The sequence below is a fragment of the Anser cygnoides genome, chromosome 14 (assembly GCF_040182565.1).
Source record: "Anser cygnoides isolate HZ-2024a breed goose chromosome 14, Taihu_goose_T2T_genome, whole genome shotgun sequence".
NCBI lineage: Eukaryota > Metazoa > Chordata > Aves > Anseriformes > Anatidae > Anser > Anser cygnoides.
The window spans coordinates 12247688-12268389 of record NC_089886.1 but is presented as its reverse complement, the minus strand read 5'-3'; the positions used below and the strand labels follow the sequence as shown (position 1 = coordinate 12268389).

General features: G+C 40.7%; 1 protein-coding gene across 3 annotated transcripts in view; it reads right to left on the bottom strand.

Moving 5' to 3' along the window:
* Positions 1 to 20702, bottom strand: part of LOC106049464 (protocadherin alpha-C2-like) — a 110371-nt gene that overhangs the window by 50910 nt on the left and 38759 nt on the right. The gene's annotated exons all lie outside the window — the stretch shown is intronic.

The window sequence follows — 20702 nt, the reverse complement described above, 5'->3', positions numbered from 1 at the left end:
GCCGCCGCCTGGCGGGGAGGGGAGGGGTGCGATACCGCCGTGCCGCTCCTCGCCTCCGCCCCGGTTTCGGTGCTGAAGCCTCGGGGGCGCGGGGCGGGCCCCCAGCCTCCGGCACTCCTGGACCTGCTGCTGCAGTGCTAAAAGGCATCCGCTTGGGAGGGTTAAATCAGCGCAGGGAGCCGAAAAAAACCGGGCCTCCAGCCAAGGCTGGTGCCGGCTGTGTGCTGCTGCAGTGGGTTTGACGACCTCCTTCTCGAAGACCTGCCCCTCTGCTCCCGCGGAGATTCATCTTTGCTGCAGCACCGTCCCTCTGCCCAGCCCCTGCGGGCCCCCCTGCCCTGATTCCACCCTCCTTCTGCCCTGCTCCCTCTCGCCCCTGCTGCAGCCCTACAGCAGCTTGGCTGGAAGAATTCTGCAGATCACACCCAGGAGTTCTGAGCGTTTAAGGTGGGCTTCAGTTTTCCATCCAATGCAACAGACAGGCTCAAGGTGATCAAGCGCAGCTGGAGAGAAGACGGAGAAGTGCAATATGATCTGTGTTCCAGCTAGTGTTCTTTCCTCCTCTACACTCATGTTGGAGGACTGACAAAAAACAGGGCCGTGAAATTGAACAAACTCAGCGGGGGGTTGGGGGATGGCGGCGGCAACGTGCTGCATCTGCAGTAAGTTTTACTGTAATGCCACAAATCCCAGCAAAGACAATAAGCTTAAGCATCCATTCCTAGAACACCTAAGTTACTATGCTGATGTATTTGTGGAAACAAACCTCAGGTCATAGTCCTACAGGGGTCTATATTGTACCTATTACCCAGTGCAGAAACTGTTTCTAGGATTTCTCTTCCTGTTGTTTTTCCCTTTCTTACCCCACCAAGTCTTTTGGAATGACTAATAAATCTTTTCTGTATTGGGCTGGTCTATCAAGGCTGGTCTATCTGTTGACCCCAATGTTCAGCTAAAACCTTTCTCAATGCCCTTTTGTGGGCCTCGGCATGCCTCACCATGTAGGGTGACTTTTGAGAGCACAATCTTACACTGTAAATCCCAAAGGTTTTAACTGTGATGTACCCGATGCACAAACCCCAGAGAACAATTGTTCTAATTCTGACTCAGCACTGCTAAGATTACCAGTCTATCATGTTTATCCATGGCCACTATTATCAGAGAGGAACATTAGAAGAAACAACAGTAATAGCATGATGACCTATTTATGTTTTGGCTGATGTGTTGATATACTTCTCAGCCCATTTTTGTGGCCCAAATATTTACCCTCACATTTATTCTACCATGCCCAGTACTCCAGGGTCTGCAAATACAGTGCTGGAATCACCCAACCCTACTTATCTTTTTAAGCAGGACAAATGTAGGTCTGTGCAGAGCAAGAAGGGCAGATGAAGAAGCCAATTGCCTAGAACATCTGTAAATCTGCCCATTTCATCCAGTAGCCCAAACCGGAGACAAACACTTTAAAAAATCTGCTACAAAGTTTTGGCTAGTTACTCATTTTCAAGATCACAACATTTACAGAGTCAGAACAAAATGCCCTGACAGACTTATGAAAAACAAGAAAAAAAATTGTTAAAAGCCCTAATTTGCATTTTTTGCCATTTTGAAGTTTTGGAATGGACAGCTATAATGAGGCTAACAGACATGGATTATGTGGCTGTGTATCAAAATTGCTTGCAGTCAACACATAAAACAGAAGCCTGAAGGGACACACCCTCAGTTTTCCAGACAATCAAATACTGGCTTCATCCAGACAGGCCACAGAGTATCTCTTAAGTGTACAGCCATTAAGTCTTCTAACAAACATTCGTCACACCAATGAAAGAGACCAAAAGCCACAGCAACACCGGCAACATCTCAGGCCCTGCCTTAAGGGCTACATTGGTAGAGATACTCCTAGAAATGAACAATGCCCATGATAAGAGGTAGCAGAAAACCAAAACCCACCTTGTAGGCATTGCCTTTTTGGCAGGTTGATTTTACTTACAGTGTGTGAACCAGATGCCAAGCACACATCTAGGGGATTGTAATACCTGTGAGGAAGCTTCCCTTTCACATTGTTGGGTACCTCACTAAGGCACAGCTGATGATTGCTTAAATCCTGCCCCTCACTATTTGCATACTGCATAGGCTCATCTCTTCTAATATCCTGTTCCTCTGCGGACAGCTAGGACCATGCACATCCAAGGATTTGTAAAACAACACAGAGTGTAAAACTGAACGAAGATAACACACACATAATAGAGCCATTCTAGAACATAATCCCCAATATCTTCATTCCGTTCAAACATGTATCAAAATCTCAAGTTCCTAGATTTTTTTTCTCCCAATTTCAGAATGATAAGTCTCATGATCATCTGGCCTTTTTGTAAGTCTTACAGAAACAACAGAATAGGTAGTTTGCTTTCCATTTTACAGATTAATACTGTAGCTTGGCTCATGCACAGTAGCACTGTACAAATGTAACAGCCTTTCTGAAAATTTTAGCTTTATATCATTTATGCTGACTACACATAATTTTGTACTGATATACTGAAACTTGTGCTGTTACAATTAAATGTTCCCTGAGTTACTTTAAATATACATAAAATTCTTCAATTAATTCAATTAATTCTTCAAATAATTTTAGTTATTTTCATCAACTTCAGTGGTAATGCTGACTGAGTCCTGCAGACCTTGGCTTTTAATTCAGGAAAAGTTTCCATTGAGAAAACACTTCAGGGGTTGGTCTGTAGTAATATTGATTTTTACAGTGAAAAGCAAAAATTGAAACAGAAAAACATAATTTCGGTTTCAACTGAATTGGGGCTTAGAGGCTTTCTTGTTTTCTTTTTCTTGGAGTTTTGTTTTCCACTAACCTCTTGAAACTTCATTTAAGTACCAGTTCTGAAACACCTTAAAAACTCACTTAATAAAAGTGTTTTCTGTGACTTCAGATCAATTCACAGAAGCAAGAGCATCAGAATCTGTCCCTGCAGCAGAAACAGCTGATAAAAAATCCTAGGCCAAATGTCCATTTGCTGATAAATCCGATAACCCCTGAAGTGATCGATACTACCTGCATGCCATATCTGCATGCACAGGCCTGTTGGATTTCTCTGACGTACAAAAATTGTGCCACCGTATTTAGCTTGGTTAAATTAAATGGTAAGAGTTCTTTAATGAGAGTACAGTGCAGGGTTATAACAAAGAATACACTGATTTTATCAAGTTCTTCAGAAGAAAAATAAGTTAAAAGATAGTTATAAGTTATATGACAAGGTAGTAAAACATGGATATATATCTGTGTTAGAGATTGTAGCAATATAACTATTTCAGTATAAAAAGTCATCACGTTCCTATGCAAGCCTTTCTTGAAATAGTACTACATATAGATATGCCTAAATTGGTATCACTGTAATGCAATGCCACAGAAAAATTTCTGTGCAAATATTTCTCTTGGGAGTGATACAATTAAATGCAGATACAGTTCTGTAGGTATTTAGAGCCTTAATGGTTCATCCATTTCAAATCTCACCTGTACCAGGCACATCTTTATATAACACTAACTAGAATCACCTAAATTTGTTTGAGCTGCAATAAATCTGTGTTCTATTTTCTTCAATGCAGTAGTAGAAAATAGGAAGATGTGACTGTACATGGTGCTAACTGAAGAACTCCAAGGAATTTTGACATCTGAAGACATTTTGCTTCTTTGTAAATAATTTCACCTTCAGTATATCACATCCCTCAAACATGACATCCAATGACTCAATGTCCTTTCTGAATCTGTGGGAAGTCACAGCTGTGAGGATCAGGCTGTAGATTTTTTTATGTAGTTTTGTCAACATGTACATTTTAGCAACAAAGAGATTAATATTATATAAATGCTCTTGGCACACAGAATTGTTGCCTGCAGATGAAACAATATGCAAAATACATGGAGAAAAGTATAGAGAATCCAAGAAGTTCAGCCATTAACAAGCAGGTAAGTTGTGTTATTTTGCAGAGAAAAAAAATAAATTTTCTCTGTATATACCAGCTTGCATGTGGTGCCTACAAATTGTCTGCTTTACTTTTAACTAAATCAAGTCAAGTGGAAAGAAGCAGTCCTCAGTCATAGGCTGGATTACATCAACCACAGTTGAAAACAACGCCTGTAAACAGTAAGAGAATGACTCAAACTTGTGGAGTTTCCTACAGTTTTTCCAGTGAGGTGCTGGACTGCAGCACCATCTTCTAGCTCAAGGGTACTCTGGAAAGCTATGGAAAGAACATCTTGCTAATCTGAAGGGACACACTACTTCTTCAGCCCAACCCCATGTTCCAGTTGGGTCTCTTGGGATTCTTGTACTCTTCTGCACCCCACTTACTTCAGTTGTGCACCCCACCCACCCACACCTCATCTGAAGGAGAGCATGTGTAGGGCCTTAAATTGTTTCTGGGGACTCTCCATGCCTCAAGTACTATTTGATCACGAAAATACCACCTAGAGGCGATAAGGCAACATAAATGTGGGAGTGAAAAGGATTTATACCTTGCAGTGGATTGATAAACCTCCATCAGTCACAATTTAGCCACATGAGCTCAGAGATCTTGGAATATGAGTGAGCAGGCTCTGCATTGAGAACAGAGCCACTGAGCAGCAACCCCTTGAACAGAGCCCTGCAGCTGAACCAGATCTGGTCTGTGTTCTCTGCATGGGGTTTTCTGAGGACATGGGATTCTCCCTCTTTCTAAAAATACTGCAAAATGCCTCCCTGCGGTAATGTAAACTTGTTTCTACACCCAACTTCTTTGCTACCTTGTTCCATTCATATTCTGCACTTGGATTACTTGCTGACAAGTCACCTTTTTACATGCAGTTTGCCTCTCCCTTGTTTGAAAAAGGTACTGTGCCAAACTGCTCAGTTGGATTGACTCTGTTCATTCATATTCTTCCATAAATCCATTTTCCACATTGGTACTAATCTAACTATCTCACTACCTTTGCAATAACACCTTTTATTCTTTGCTACATTTTAAAACTTTTTAGAATCCAAGTCCCTATTGATGATTCCTAAGTTCTCCTAACTCATCTCCTAACTCATTGGACTGACAGCTCGAAAACTGCCAGCGTTGTCTTCTTGTTCACAGTCTGTCTCTTAAACGCATCCTTCTCTTCGGTCTTTCCCTATCTGTCTATTTTCCTTCTTAAATATTTGTTCTGTATGTTGAGGTTTTTGTTTGTTTTTTTGGTTTTTGTTGTTGTTATTTTCCTATTACTACTGACAGCTTATGTTCAATTTCCCAGTCTGTTTGTGCTATCCCCTTTGTTTCATTTTGGTTTGGTCCCTTTCTCCATCTTGTCTCTTTCTAGCAAATATTCTATTCTTTTTCCTTTTTTTTCTTTTTTCTTTTTTTTCTCCCATCTTCTACCTCTAGTCCATTCATTCATTTTCTACTCCATCTTCTGTCAGTCCTCCTAGCTCTTTCATTTTTCCTGGCTTACCCACTCTTATTCTCTCTTTATGTTGATTTACCATATTGTTCCCCTCAGTGTCCTAGGACTTTTATGATATTCCTTCTGGACATATGAGAAATTTACCGTATTCCAAAATGATGCTGATAAGGGATACTGATGTCTCTTTTTTCCCTTCATTTTTGTCTGCAAACCTCAGGTAAAGTAGAAAGCTAAGCATCATACAGTGGCACTGAACCAAAGGAAATAGAGACCTAGCATAAAAATAGAGAGTGAGAATAAAAAGTACAGGGAAGGAGTAATATGAGGAACACTTTATTGACTGCTGAGAACGACTGACAGCATTTTTTTCTTCAGCATCTGTCAATGCCTCTCACTTATTAGCAAAAGATTTCTGGTTTGAATGATAAAACACTATACATGTAGCTAAGTGCTGTGTATTCACTCCTATAAAAACATATAGTGAGTTACACCTATTAAATTTGTTTCTGCTCCCTGCTTACTCCTAACTGTCTCTGAGTAGTTAACCATCTAAATCTGAAATGTCCTAGTTTGGATCTGAAAAGGAGTTGGCAATAATGTTGGTTTGTTTTCCCACTGTTTTAATGATGACCTAAGTTTGTCTTTGACCATGTTAAAAGTATTGACTGTCAATGCCCTAACTATAAACTGTACATCTTGTGCTAGATCAGATTCCACGTTTTTTGAAAGTCATTGCTTTCTCCTTCATCTGCACTTTTAATTTTTGGCCTACTGCTCACCTAACATCTTTTCCAGGTTTGCTGCATTTCCTAATAGCATCTCCACAAATTTCATTAATCCACAAAAGTATATCAAATCAGAAATGATCTATTCAAGATATAAAAGCGTATCTTAAGCTTTATTTTCAATGTTTAATTTATTGAGCCCCATATCTGGGTAATAACACTGACGTCAGATACACAAAACTGCACAAAAAGCCACTGTGAAGATCTCTTCCTTAGCAAAGTTACTCTGCTAACTACTGAGTAGCAGGATTACTACTTGAACAGGATAGTAAATTCACACTGTTGGTATTCAAAGATTCTTTCACTGTAACATTTTTCTATTGGCTTGCCTAACCCATCAGTAACACATTTTCAGGTTACCTAAAATGTAGCAGACCTTCTGCTAGCTAAATAAGAGAAGGAAAAAAAAAAGATTAAAAAAAAAGACACTCTTCACATCCACTGTCACTCTGCTTCCTGCTGTTTTCCAAAAATATACAACACCAGGTGAAGCATGCATTAACCTATTCCACTGGGTTGCTAATACCAAGTACATTTTCTTAGTAAAGCAGACCTATGTGTACCTTCAGTCTCAACTTGTCAACTTAAATGTGACTTAAATGGTTTGTGTTTATTCCCTGTACAGGAATGCATTCCAATATGCATTCAACATACTGCCTGCAGACATAAATACTCTGACATGCACGATGTGAAGCTGGATTATCCAATAGTTACAATTAGGCATTGTTCACATTTCTCTAAATTTCTTCCAGCCACTGAGAGTCCTTTCTCCTTCTCTGGCACACACTCCAAAGCTACATGGAGGTTAACACAGCTGCAAGTGTCTGTCCCAAACCACCATATTCTTACACAGCAGCAAGCTACAACTTGCTCCTGAAGCTAAATATGTAAAGCAGAACTGAAATGGTCAAGGACAGATTTTCTCAATTTAAAATCAGACCCAAAATGCTACTGTACTGAATTCTGCAGAGATGCCTTAAATGTCAGCAATTTCTCAAATTAATAGAACAAATTATACTTAAGCAGAGTTTAAAAGTGTCTGGAATGACCTTGCTTTTCAAGGCTTCATTCTAGGGTTAACTATTTAATTGATGTTTTCTTGATGTTGGAAAAAGTCAGCGTCAAATTTACCAGGAAATTAAATCATTAGAGCTATACAATTCAAACTGTAAAAGAGAGGCACATCGTCGCCTCTAGCCCTGGCTGTTGCACTCAGACACAGCTCCCATGTCTTCCACAGCCAGAGGATCAGTCACTACTGTGGTACTGTCTCCAAGCTAGAGCAGGCAGAACTATTTAGCTAACAGATGAGGTCTTTGCTCCAGAATGGATGAGCAACCAAAGGAATAACAAAAGCATTGCTCTGGGCTTCCAGAGCTCTCTACAACAAAGGCAGGTTGGGTACAGGTTGTATTTAGCGTGGCTGCCATGACAGAAGACCCAGATATGTTGTGGGGTGAACCTCTGCATGGCTGGTTCCAGCCTTTCACAGCTTCCTCACCATTAGTCATTTTTTTAGATTTGCAGTTCTCCATGTGGTAAGAAGGAAGAAACTTCACTCTGTGATCAAATGATAGGGGAAAAGCTCCATCACAGAAATCTACCCAGCTTTTAGCACAAATAGGAAAGACTTTGCCTGGCAACACGGCCAAGTAACTAATAATCCTTCACTCTCCTCAGCCCTGCGGTTGAGCTTTCAGCTGCAGGTTTTGGCCTACAGTTCTGATACACGTACTAAAGTCCTAAGTATATTGACAGAAAATAAAAATCCATTAACTATTTCACAGAGCAGCTGAGAGCCATAAAAGAGGCAAGAGCAGATTAGAGCACCAGCAACATAAAACATACTGACTCTGTGAGGAGTTTTATGAGACCAGTAATCCAATGTCCGTTGCTCTACAGCTTTCCATATTTCATGTGTCTGTACAGGAGTGGCTGGGCAGGGAAAGTAGGGCAGGGAGATATTTTGTTTTGTTTGCTAAGTTCTCAGCGGGCATTTATGAGCTTAGAAGATTTTACCTCAAATCCTATTAAAAAGAAAATCATCTGCTCAAACTGTGTTGTGCTTGGACTATTTTTACTGTATAACCACATCCATGATGAACAAAATGTTATTACTGCAGATTCTGCTGAAATTATCTCACACCAGCACAAGACCCATTGATTTTCTTACTCAGCAGAACCAGGAACAGCATTTGACCCTGACTTACACCTTCTGCCAATGACTTTGATTTACATTTTTGTTTCTCCTTGGGGTCCTGGAACACTGTAAGATCTCACACCTTCTTCCTGAATAGTCATGCAAAAGTTGGTTCTTTTTCCCCTCTTCACTTGTTCCAGACACTTTATATCATACCATTACAATCTCAGTCATGATTAACAATAAGGTTACCAAAACTGCACAGAGAACTGGATTCTAACTGTGCACTTACAAGTAGTACCTGACAATGTGCCAAATGATCATCTGCCAATAATTCTGTGCATAAAAACAGCAACAATTTTGCTTTATCATTTCTTATGAAGACTGTATCATTACCTGTAGCTAATCTGAGTTTTTCCCTTCTGTAATCCATGTGATTTTACCTCTCCTCATTTATTATCTTTACTGTTAAATACAGAAAATTGACTAAAAAATGAATGATTAGTATGACTGAGGTATGAATACAAATGTGTGCACTTGTGAAAGCACACAAAATACAAAAAGAAGGACCAATAGGGAAAGTATGCGTTAATTGCTACAGAGTACCCTATATGGAGGTTTCATTTGAATGAATTAAGACAAACAAAATGACCTAAGATAAGGTGTCAAGAAGATGGAGAAGAGAACTGGAGGCTTAAAATACACAGATGACAAGAGAACTGTGAAACTCAAGAAATTCTGATCCTAGTCACCTGTGACCAGCAGGTACATGAGCTGATCCTGGTGAGTACAAGGTTATGAGAGTGTGAGTGAACAAGATCTGTAAGAGAATGAGTGAGAGTGGGAAATTTCAAAGATTTTGCAGGATTTTTGCACTTTTCCTTCTTTAAGACCTTGCATTCGGTTCTCTTACATTAATTTCTTACACATAAATTCTAGATTCTTCCCTGTGAGACCTTGTATGAGCATGAGGTCAGGTCCTGAGAGGGTGAAGGTTCTGTCTGAAAAGCTGAGTCAGCAATAGCCAGAAGATGCTGTAAACCTTGTTGGAACCAAGGGAAAATTAATAATATTAAATAAATAATAAAAAAAAGGATGTGGAGAGGCCCAGAGAAGAACGGTAACTTCTACAACCCAGAGAGGGTTAAAGGCACAGTTGTACCAACTCCAGATCCACTTCCCCACACATATATAGACATCAAAACCAGCTCCTGCACCCTTCTCTGGAGTTCCTCACAGTCTCAAGCACTTGCGGCTGCTATTGCTGCTGGAGAACAGGACTAGGAATAGCTCCAGGCAGCTGGAGGAGTTGCAAGGAGCCCAGCAAGAGAGAGATGAGATGGGAGCAGTCAGCAGCATCTCGCAGATGGGAACAGCAGCAGAGAAAGAGGCAGTGGTAAACAGACCACAGAAAATACAAGTACTGTTATATCACATGCAGTATTAACATAGGTTTGACAGTACAACACTGTACAGATTGACAAGCCTGGGTGAAACAGTGATCAAGTTAGTAAGAAGATGACATAAAGCTACTGAACATACCTGCCCAGTTCGGGGCCTTTAAGCCAAGCTTCAGCAATGCTGAGATAGCTCTGTTCAGATCTACTATTGCAACAAGCTCACCTCCAATCTACAGTAAATAAGAGAATCTGAGACAGAGTACTTAGAAGGGGAAGCAAAGAAAAGGGAAGATACAAGGTACATGGATGGGGCAGATGATGACCGGAAGCCCAGAGGAAGGGATTAAAAATGCTGGCTGTCACACAGCAAGAAGAAGAGGAAAGAAGTTCCCTGGAGCTGAGTTTGGGGTTTTGAAAATGAGACAAGACAAAAGTGAGATGGTGACAGAAGCTGATGATCACGCCATAAAAGCAGAAAGTCAGGAGAACTGGGTTCTGTTCACAGTTATATCAAGGGCTTCATGATTTCTGGCAAGTTAATTGGTTCCTAAGATGTCAGCAATATCTGGGCTCAAATGGCTACTATAAGGCTTAACACACTACTGCAGAGTATACATGGATATTCTTAAGGAAGTATGTACATATACATATGTAAAATTTACTATTGGTAATAGGTACCGAAGGGAGAAAACTGTGGGTTTGTTTGTTTGTTTGTTTGTTTTTAACTAGATACTAGGCATATATGTTTTCAAACTTCCCTTCAGGATTCTTAAAACCTCTGTGACACCAAATATTTGTGTTTTGACTTTAGTAAGAGTTCAGTATTTCTTTCCTTGAGCACAAGAGTCCTTACTGAATAGGCTGTAGTGCCTGACATAACAAAATATTCTTTTAAAAGCTAGACTATATCCAGTGTTTACCACTAACTAGTACTACAGTATTAATGCAGATTTGCCTTACACATTTTGTACAGATTTTTCATGCAACAAACTCATTATTTTGTACTGAGGGAAGGCCCATGTTGGATACATCTGCTCCTGCAACAGCAGGCAATGATGCTGTGAGGCAGTGTGCAGAGTATCCTGCCTGGTCCTCAGCTGCTCTTCCAGAAGAGCAGGTTCCCACAGGTTGTATCTGCCAGCCTTACAGGGATACATCTGTTAGTCCTAGCACACTTCAAGTGACACTAGACATGCAGCTTTTAACAACTCAGCTGAGCTCAGTTTATTTTTTCCGTCCATGAACAGAGATATCAGAGCAGGACACACAAGACAGAGCTCTGATAAGCTCTGATGATGATATCAGATGTATCCATTGAAATCAGTAGCACTTCCTTGCACTAATCAAAACATCATCCTCCACAAACAGACAAAACTTAGAAATCTTCAAGTACAGTCCACTGAGAAGAAGGTCACATGTCCCCAACCATTACCAGAGCAGACAGGGTAAGCAGTGTTTTTATCTTCTGTGGAAACAGAACCAATATCTAACCAACAAAGTTTAGGTTCATGAGATCAAGAAAGGCAGCCTGCCTTTTTGTCCTGGAAAGGACACAATAGGAACAGCAGACTGAGTCTGGACCCTGTATTAGGGGGTTACATATTTCAAAACAAATAGTTGTGGAGTATTACCTGAAAACTCTTCTGGGAATCTCCTGAGATACCAGGTACCACTTTGTTCGACACCTTTCCTATTGAACTTGGTCTTAGAAGTTGGTAGGTGCTGAACCCCAGTGAAAGGCTCTTCCTAATTATTAGGATCTTCCTTCTCTTACCAGTGTACATGCATCATGACCCATTTGTAGTTGAGAAGCACTGGCTTTTAGCTTCGGTAGCTAAAGGAGCTTCTCTTAGAGAATAAAACAGTACTTCATAAACAGACCCAGCCCTTCTAATGTATTCCAATTGACAGACTCTTCTTTCCTCGGTCTCACACATAACCTTTCTCAACATCTCTTAAAATTTCTGTCTTTTTTGAACAGAAGTAACAAAAAACAGATCTTGATATTCTTAGTACCATCTTTTCAATATTCCCCCAGGTCCACTACATATTTGACTGATGTGTCCTCAGACACATTTTTCTTACTGATGGACACATCTTCTGGGTAGCTTCCCTCCTCACCACAGTCCATTCACAAAATCCCACTTACATTAAAATAAATTATTTTAGTTCTGTTCCAACATTTAGTTGCATTTTGTAAAGAGATAATAGGAGTGGCTGATGCTTTCAGCAGCCCCAGTCCAGGACCCTCCTGCCTGGCTGCTGGAGCCCAGTGTCCACGGACCTGGGGTCTCTGCCCAAGCTGAGGAATGTGGCTGCGACTTTCCTCTTTGCAAGTTCAACCAGTAGTAATGCTGAGCACATATCCCAGAGGTAAACAGAAGCACATGGGGCTGGTAACACTCACTGCCACAAACATGGCTCTGCCTTGAACAGCACCCACACACAGGACCCAGATAAATCACAAGTTCCAACAGACATCCCCTCCTCTGGGGCTTGCAGGGACAAGAAGCCACTGGTGCAGGCACACACACAGCACTCTCCAGGTTCACAAGCACACACATGGTCTCAGGTCCCCTGAGGACCAGAACAGCCCCTCTGTCTCCTCCAGCACCCATGCCTGGATCCCAGCCCCAACCCATCCCACTGGTCCCCTGTTCACCAGCTGGTCAAGCTTGGTGCTCGCTGCAAAGACACACTGCTCACACTATGGCCCCCCAGACCACTGTCTGTAGGACCCTCAGGTTACATCCTTAACTGCTGCAAAATTCTAGTTTGCCTGCAATTTCTTGATAGCCCATCAGTCCTTGTGACTGACATTGTTTCTGGTTATTGTCTTCATTAATGCTTATTGGTCAGGTTTTATGTCTCTGTATGTTTATCTCCATACCTTTCCTTATCATCCCAATTTGGAAAGGTCTTTAGTCAGATAATATTACTAAAAAAAATTCTCACACTCTCCAGATCCTTAACAATTAGTGTGACTGACAAGGACAACAGGCATGGGGCACAAGCTGAAACACAGGTTCTGCCTGTGCATAAGGAAACACTTCATTACTGTGCAGGTGACCAAGCCCTGGCAAAGGTTGTCCAGAGAGGTTGTGGAGTCTCCCTCCTTATAAATACTCAAAAGGCATTTGGACATGGTCATGGGATCATTTGGGCTCCTATGCAATGCATCCCTGTACCTTCTGCACTGACATTAGGGACTCTCCCTTTCCCTGCACCCTGGTCCTGGCCTGGACATCGCGTTTCCTTTGCTCCCAGTCTTCCTGTTCTCAGTTTCCATTCTCAGCTCCAGCTCCAACTTTGATCTGGGCCACACGTAGACAACTGCAATTACAAGAAGGTCCTGCCAGCTCTTGGCTGAAATGGGGCTCTGTGTTGGCAGGACTTGCAAGGGTCTAACAAGTTCAGTGAACAAGAATTTCTCAAAAGCTTAGAACTCAGCCAACTTGAGGAGAGACCTCAACAGCTACCTAACATGACACAAAGATTATTTCTTAACAAATATCAAGTCTTTTTTCCAAAATATGCCTTGCCAAAGCTTTTAATGGAAAGTTCAGCCGCATTTTCATTACAGGCAAAATGAATATTTTTCACCACTCTCAGCCTGAGAAATGACCAAACTGTTCAGTCAAACTTGGCTAATAGGCAACCCCCGGTTCACATGTATCACCACTCAAGAGGCCTAGAGGGTTTTATAATGAATAGCATCAGACCACTTTTATACTAAGCAGTGGTATGAACACAGCCTGGAACTCTGAAAGGTTTTCCTTCACTCGATAATGGAAAGAGATGGAAATACAGAAGTTCCTAACTCCAAGTTAGCCATTTGAATTGCTTTCATTAAACAAACAAACAAACAACAACAAAACAACAATAATTAGAAAGTTGCTCACATTTCTGAATCTCCTTTCATCTGTTGCTGAAGTGACAGAGTTCCCTTCAGGTGACACATATGATTAGAGCAAAATGTCCTCCATATAAACAAAATAGGTCTACTACTACAAGCAAATGCAGCTTGAACACAAGATGCTACTATATACGGTAATTACTACTATCCATTCTCTCTCTGTAAAAGTATTTTGAAAAACATTCCTTTTAGAAGAATTAATATTACATTAAAAATGCACTGTATTAAGTAACCCAACACTATTTATAATAGTAAGTGTGTCTTTCAGACAGAACAATTTTATATATAAAATTCCCACAGCTTTATTGGAAGCATGCCAGGCTTGTGCATTAGCAGAAGCCAAACATTCATTAGGAACAGTCTGATTGTACAGCATCATGGCTGATAAAGAGCATATTTCTCCTACCTCTGTGAAGGTGGCTGGAAGCCCCTGGTACAGCAAGACAAAGTGTATTATGAGACAGTGTAATATATACTTGTTTGGTATTTTAATGCATTTTAAATAGTCACAAGCTATGGAAGTCTTCCAGAATGCACACCAAAATCTCTTATTTCCAGAATGTGATTTATTTAGATCCAATGTATTTTATATACATGAGAAGAAATATGGCAGTGTTTTCAGAGGGAAAAAAAAATACAATGTACAGCTATTTTAACTCACTTCTTTGATACTCCTGCTCTATCTTGACTTTTGTTCTACTGAATCAGTTAGGAGGAAATAAGGACATTTAAAGGTTTTTGAAATTGAATGTCTTTGCCTTTTTCAATGCTTTGGACTGTCATGAGATGGCAATCATGACTCCTTAAGTCTTCTGTGTCCAGAAAAAAGTGCTGTCTCATTAAACAAAAGGACATCTTCCCTCTCTAATGTGAGAAGAGCATCACTGACAGCTGCAAGCTGTCTAATCTTGAATACTAGATCCAACATAAAAGTTAAACTTTTCCATGAGTTTTGCAATAGTGTAATCTCAGATAATAAACCCCAGGCTGTGAAGTGAGGTGAAAGATGCTTGCAGGTGCTCAAGTATTTATTTCTGTCCCAAATCTACTTTGCATTAGTGACCACAAGATTGTTAAAAAAATAATGAAAGAATAAATTCTTATAAAATCAATTTGCAAGTAAATAAGTAAGCATTCAAAAGGGCATTACAAAGGAAATTTATGGCTGATATTACCATCATTACATATTTTAAAGGAGATTTCAGAATTATTCCAAAAACCTCCATAGTATCTCATAGAAGGGACAAGGAATTAAAAACCCCTTACAGGACTTCAGTTTGGATGGACAGGTGCAGTGGCCACCATCACAAATAAAGCTACCTCTTAATTAGTGTTAACAGTACAGTGCAGGCATAGGTCTAGGTAGGTACACGCTCATTTTGGAGTATTAGCAATGATTTTCAGTAAACTGAATTTTATATTAAATTAGAATGATACTTAAACTAAGTGCACTACAAACCAGCCCTCTCTCTTGTTCTTTAATCTTACTGGTATGTCAAATCTGGCAGATATCTCTACTACATTAATGTGTATGCTTCTTATGTGCTGGTTGCAACAAATTCACAAAATGTTACTCAGAAGAAAAAAAAAAACAAAAAAACACAACACATAATGTATCCTTTTAAATTATACCCAAATCATACCATACATAGAAGGATGAAATTATTCTGCATGTATCATGTATGAAAACTGACATTTCCTTTCACCATCTTTCTTATGAAATTCATAATTGTTTTTTTCCAAACACTGAAGCGGATTACAATGATTGCTTCTAATCCCTTTCCATCAACTTTACTTGGGTGCTAGAGTTACAAACAGGTCCAAGACAGAGTAACAGAAGCTGTGAATTTGCCAGCAGAAAGAGCATTTAAAGGGAAGAGTAGGATTTCCTTATAAGATGTAGCATATAAACCACAGATTCTTATACAACACAATACAAACTAGTAGCTGCAGAAAAGCCATTTCCACACCTCCTCATTGAGTAAGGACACCACTCCATGGAACATCTCTCCTCTTCCCTGCTTACAGCAATCCTAGAACCCTGAGTGCAGAAGGCCATCAGCTGATTCAACTAATTAAGCTCATCATTTATATACTGCTGATTTATCCTATGAACCCTCATTTAATAAGGAGAGAGAGAAGAAATTTAATTTAAAGGTAAGATATAGACCTCTTGTGGAGACTGAGTTATTAAAATAAATGTTTTCTATTTTCTAGAAAATACTTGTTCTACTGCAGGAAAAAAAAAATATTTCAAAAGAGAGTATTGAGTTTAAATGGCAACATTTTGGATGCAGGGGTGCTGGGGTGGCCTCTGTCAGCAGAGCACAGCAGCTGCCCCATGTCAGGTAAGAGCCAGTTGCAGCCAGCTCCAAAAGGACCTGCTGCTGGCCAGAGATGAGCCAATGAGCAATGTTGTTTGTGTCTCTGTGAGAGCAGATTTAAGAAAAGGAAAAAAAAAAACAAACTGCTGTGCAACAGCAGCTGGGATAGAAGAGTGAAAAACAGCCTTGCAGGCACCAAGGTCACTGCAGAAGGAGGGCAGGAGGTGCTCCAGGAACGTGGCAGCAGTTCCCCTGCGGCCTGTGGAGAGGCCCCTGGTGGAGCAGGCTGTCCCCCTGCAGCCCATGGGTCCCACACGGAGCAGATCTCCACGCTGCAGCCTGTGGAGGAGCCCCCGCTGGAGCAGGTGGATGTGGCCTGGAGGAGGCTGCGGCCCATGGAGAGCCCCCGCAGGAGCAGGCCCCGGGCCGGAGCTGCAGCCCGTGGAGAGGAGCCCACGCAGGAGCAGGGGGTCTGGGGCGAGCTGCCGCCCATGGGGGACCCGTGCTGGAGCAGTTTGCTCCTGATAGATGGACCCCATGGTATGGATCCATATGGGAGCAGTTCTTGAAGAGCTGCTGCCTGTGGGCAGCCCATGCAAGATCAGTTCAGGAAGGACAGCATCCCATGGGAGGGACCCCACGTGGAGCAGAGGCAAAGAGTGACCGTGAAAGAACAGCAGAGACAAAGCATTAGGAACTGGCCGCAGCCCCCATTCACCATTCCCCTGTGCCACGTGGGGGAAAGACGTAGAAGAGCGTGGATGGGGGGTGAAGGTGTTTTTAGTTTGAGTTTCTCAACTTGTCTAGCTTGTTAGGCAATAAATTTCTCTAATTTCCCTATACTGAGTCTGTTTTGCCCATTATGATAATTGTAGGGTGATCTCCCTGTCCTTATTTCAAACCTTGAACCCATTTCGTCATATTTTCTCCCTCTATCCCTTTGAGGAGGGGGAGTGAGAGAGCAGTTGTGGTGGACATCTGCTGCCTAGCAGGGTAAAACCACCACAAAGAGAACTTGAGATTACAGTCAAAAGTACAAAGCTACTTTCAGATACTGAAACTTTGCCTAAAGCTAGGTACATGTGTTTTGGTTCACATGGCTGTGTGGCAAAGCAGAGCTTCCTAAACTTGTGTTACTTGACTATAATTTTCACTTTAGTCACTGCTGGAGACAGCTCAGTGCAACCTAGCATTAAGATTCATAACAGCAGAAGCCACTGGCTGTGCATCTGACAGGAGTTCAGATGTCCTGGCACGAATTTCAGGTCTTTCACAGTTTGAGCATATGTTGGGAAATATACAGACATCAGGAACCCCTGTAAACCCAGTGCAGATTTTTAAAATGGCATCATTTTCAGAAAGGCTAAAACAACTTTTAAATGTTTACATTTTGCCACATTGCAAAGAATCACAGGAAAAAATATAGGTTAGAAAGGACCTCAGAAGCTCTCTATTTCCATCTTCTACTCTAAGCAGAGTAGATTGGATTGCCTAGGGCCTTTGCCCAGTCAGGGTTTGAGCACCTCAAAGGATGGAGATCCCAGCACCATTCTGGGTCCTGTCCCTGGGTTGTACCCTTCACACAACAAGCAATTTCTTCTTCATGTCCAGCAAGAATTTCCCTTCCTGCAACTTGTAACTATTTCCTCTTTTTCTGTCACTGCAATGCCCTTTAGGTAGTGGAAGACTACTATTAGATCCTCTCTCACATTTTTTATTTTGTCTTGTTTTTAAATCAAGTTGAACTCCAACAATGGCTGTTTCCAAAGTTTCACAAGAACCTAAATTAGCTACATTAAAGAACATTGGCCCCGTTTCCTAGATGACAATATAAACAATACAAAAGAGGACCACTTGGATTTGGGCTATTCTTTCTTGCAGTGGGGACTTAGAGCTCCAGGCCCATCAGTTCAGAGTTCAGTTTTTTTCCAGAATAATCTAGTTCCTCTTTGAGCAGCCTGAATGAAGAAAAGCTGTTTCCTGAAACATATCATTGCAATAGTAAAAGGCCTCACCAGACAAAGAGCTCCAAAATGATAATATTCTTCAATGTGTACATGTATTCTACACTTATGCTCTGACCCTGATCAAACTGGCATATTTCCATGTTCTGCATTAACTCAAGTTAATTTTTCTTGTAGTTTTTCAAATAAGGTGAGATGCATTAAAGAGATTGAATGCCTTGTAGAGAAGCGTGATGTTGTGAAAGACGAGACAGGAACTCACCAATTCTAATCCCTTGACAAATATATAATATAATTAAAACAAACAAAGATGAAAGTGCAAACAGCAGTCCAAAACCAACTACCCTAAATCCTTTGAAGGTATTCCAGCTGACAATTCAGATTAGACAAGTCATTTACTAGTGTGATTTTACTTCAAAAAAAAGTGAGAGAAGGAGGCAGTCATCTCTTCTCTGACTGGAAGGAGGAAATCTTTTATCACCAGCTTTCCTTCCTGGCAATATTTGATTGAAAACAAATATCTTTAGAGTTCAATTATCTTCACTGTATCCATGATTGCTCAACTCATAAACAAACAAACAAACAAAAACAAATGAAGGATTCACTTAAAGGGATATATTGATGACCAAACTGATACAGGCCAAACTGCCTGAGACTAGGGTTTTACAAAGAAATAAAATGAGCCAACAGGAGAAAGTACATTTACAACATCACATTTTAATGATTTCTGAAACATTGTGGATTTCCTCATAATGTAAACCTGTACGAGATAAATAGCAGGCTGATATATATAGCAGAATTAAGATTATTTGAATTAATTTGGCTAGACTTTCTTTTTCTTTTGGGGGAGGGGGAGACTGAAGGCTGTGAGGGATAGAGGAAGAATGGGTAATTGCAAGCAAATGGGATTCTGGCTAAAAATCTGAAATCCTTCTAAAAATTAAACACCTCAGCCTGCATCATTGCAAGGGTCTTTTGAGTTTACAATATGTTAAATCAGTCCTGTTTCAGCACCTTTAGCAATTCTTGTGTTCTTTGCAAGATCTGTGTCTTTTCACTAGATTTTTTCATTAAACAACCAACTAATCAATTACCCTGAGCAGCAAAGTGCTGATGCTTAACCAGTATTCATAAATTTCCCATTTTCTCCTAAACAAAGCTGCTTAAATTCTGTAGCTCTTTCTAACCAAATGCCAGATCTTTTGTGGTTTTGGTATGTTTGGTATCTTAAGGTGTATGAAAATGAAAAACATAGGAACCTGTTTCTAAGCAAATGTGTAATTTAGATTTTTTTTCTTTTCTTTCCAAAAAGAATAATTCAGAAGGCTATATATAAAAAAAAACTGTCTAGAAGTCCATTGTGTGTGAATTTTCAGATAGAAATTCCTTGACATCACAAATCTTATGATCATCCTCTCACAGAGTATGCAGTCACTAAAAACTTTTTTTCCATCAACTCATTTTTCTCCAAACTCATTTATTTTTAAATCTCCACTGCACTAACTTTGACTGAGCAACAAATATCCAGGGACATTTGACTAGTGTTGTAGACACAAACACAAAAGCCAGAAGTTCTGCCAAATCCTGTAACTTTAAAATGGCTTGCTTCCTCTAGCTGCTGTTCTCTCAATTTTGTTAAACCAAAGGCTTAAACTTGTTAAGTCTCTTAAAGGAAAAAACAAACAAACAAACAAACAAAAACAGTGAAAGACAAAATTTTAAATTCTATCTCTGTAGTCCACAAGCATTTACTCACACTTCAGCAACATCTGTCTATCTCACACATTTGCAGCCCAGCACCACACTCTTTCCTAGGAACTGCCCAAGAGTATTATTTCCAGTGGGAATCCTGCTGGAGGATACAGTCTGTATCCTAGAAGCTGCAGTATTTGTCCCTCATCATCCTACAGCTCTGTACAGTAGGGCACAGCCATCACACCCCCTCTATTAAGGGCATCACAGAGTCATGGAGCGGTTGAGGTTAGCAGGGACATCTGGGTCCATTTGGTCCAATACCCTGCTCAAGCAGGGCCACCCAGAGCAGGCTGCCCAGGACCAGGTCCAGATGGCTTTTGACCATCTCCAAAGGGGAGACTCCACAACCTCTCTGTATAACCTATATCAGTGCTGCATTACACTCACAGTAAAGAAGTGTTTCCTGATTTTCAGAGGGAACCTCCTGTGCTTCACTTTGCACCCACTGCCTCTTGTTCTGGCACTGGACACAACTGAAAAGAGTCTGGCTCCATCTTTTTTACACTCTCCCTTCAGATATTTACACACATTAATGAGATCTCCCCCATGAGCCTTCTCTTCTCTAGGCTGAAGAGTCCCAGATCTTTCAGTCCTTCCTCAAAGGAGAGATGCTCCAGTCCCTTAACCAGCTTAGTGGCTCTTTGCTGGACTCTCTCCAGTAGCTCTATATCTCTCTTGTAGTTGGATTCATGGGATCTCACAAAATGAGAAGTCTGAAATCAGGCGTTATGCCTTAATACTGTAGGTCTGATCACACCCCTGTGAATTTAATATCATGCAATGAAAACTGCTTTAACCATAAGGATATTGTTCCAATCCCCATATAACTGTTGTCTACACAGCAGAGACTGACAGCTAGTTCAAGTGCATCCCCAAGACAAGTAAGAAACAACTATGCAGTACAAAAGATGAAGAGCCCATTCAACTGTAAAAATACCTTCCTCAGCTCCTGCTCCCTACACAGGAATTGGCAAGTGATGAGGAACAGAATTT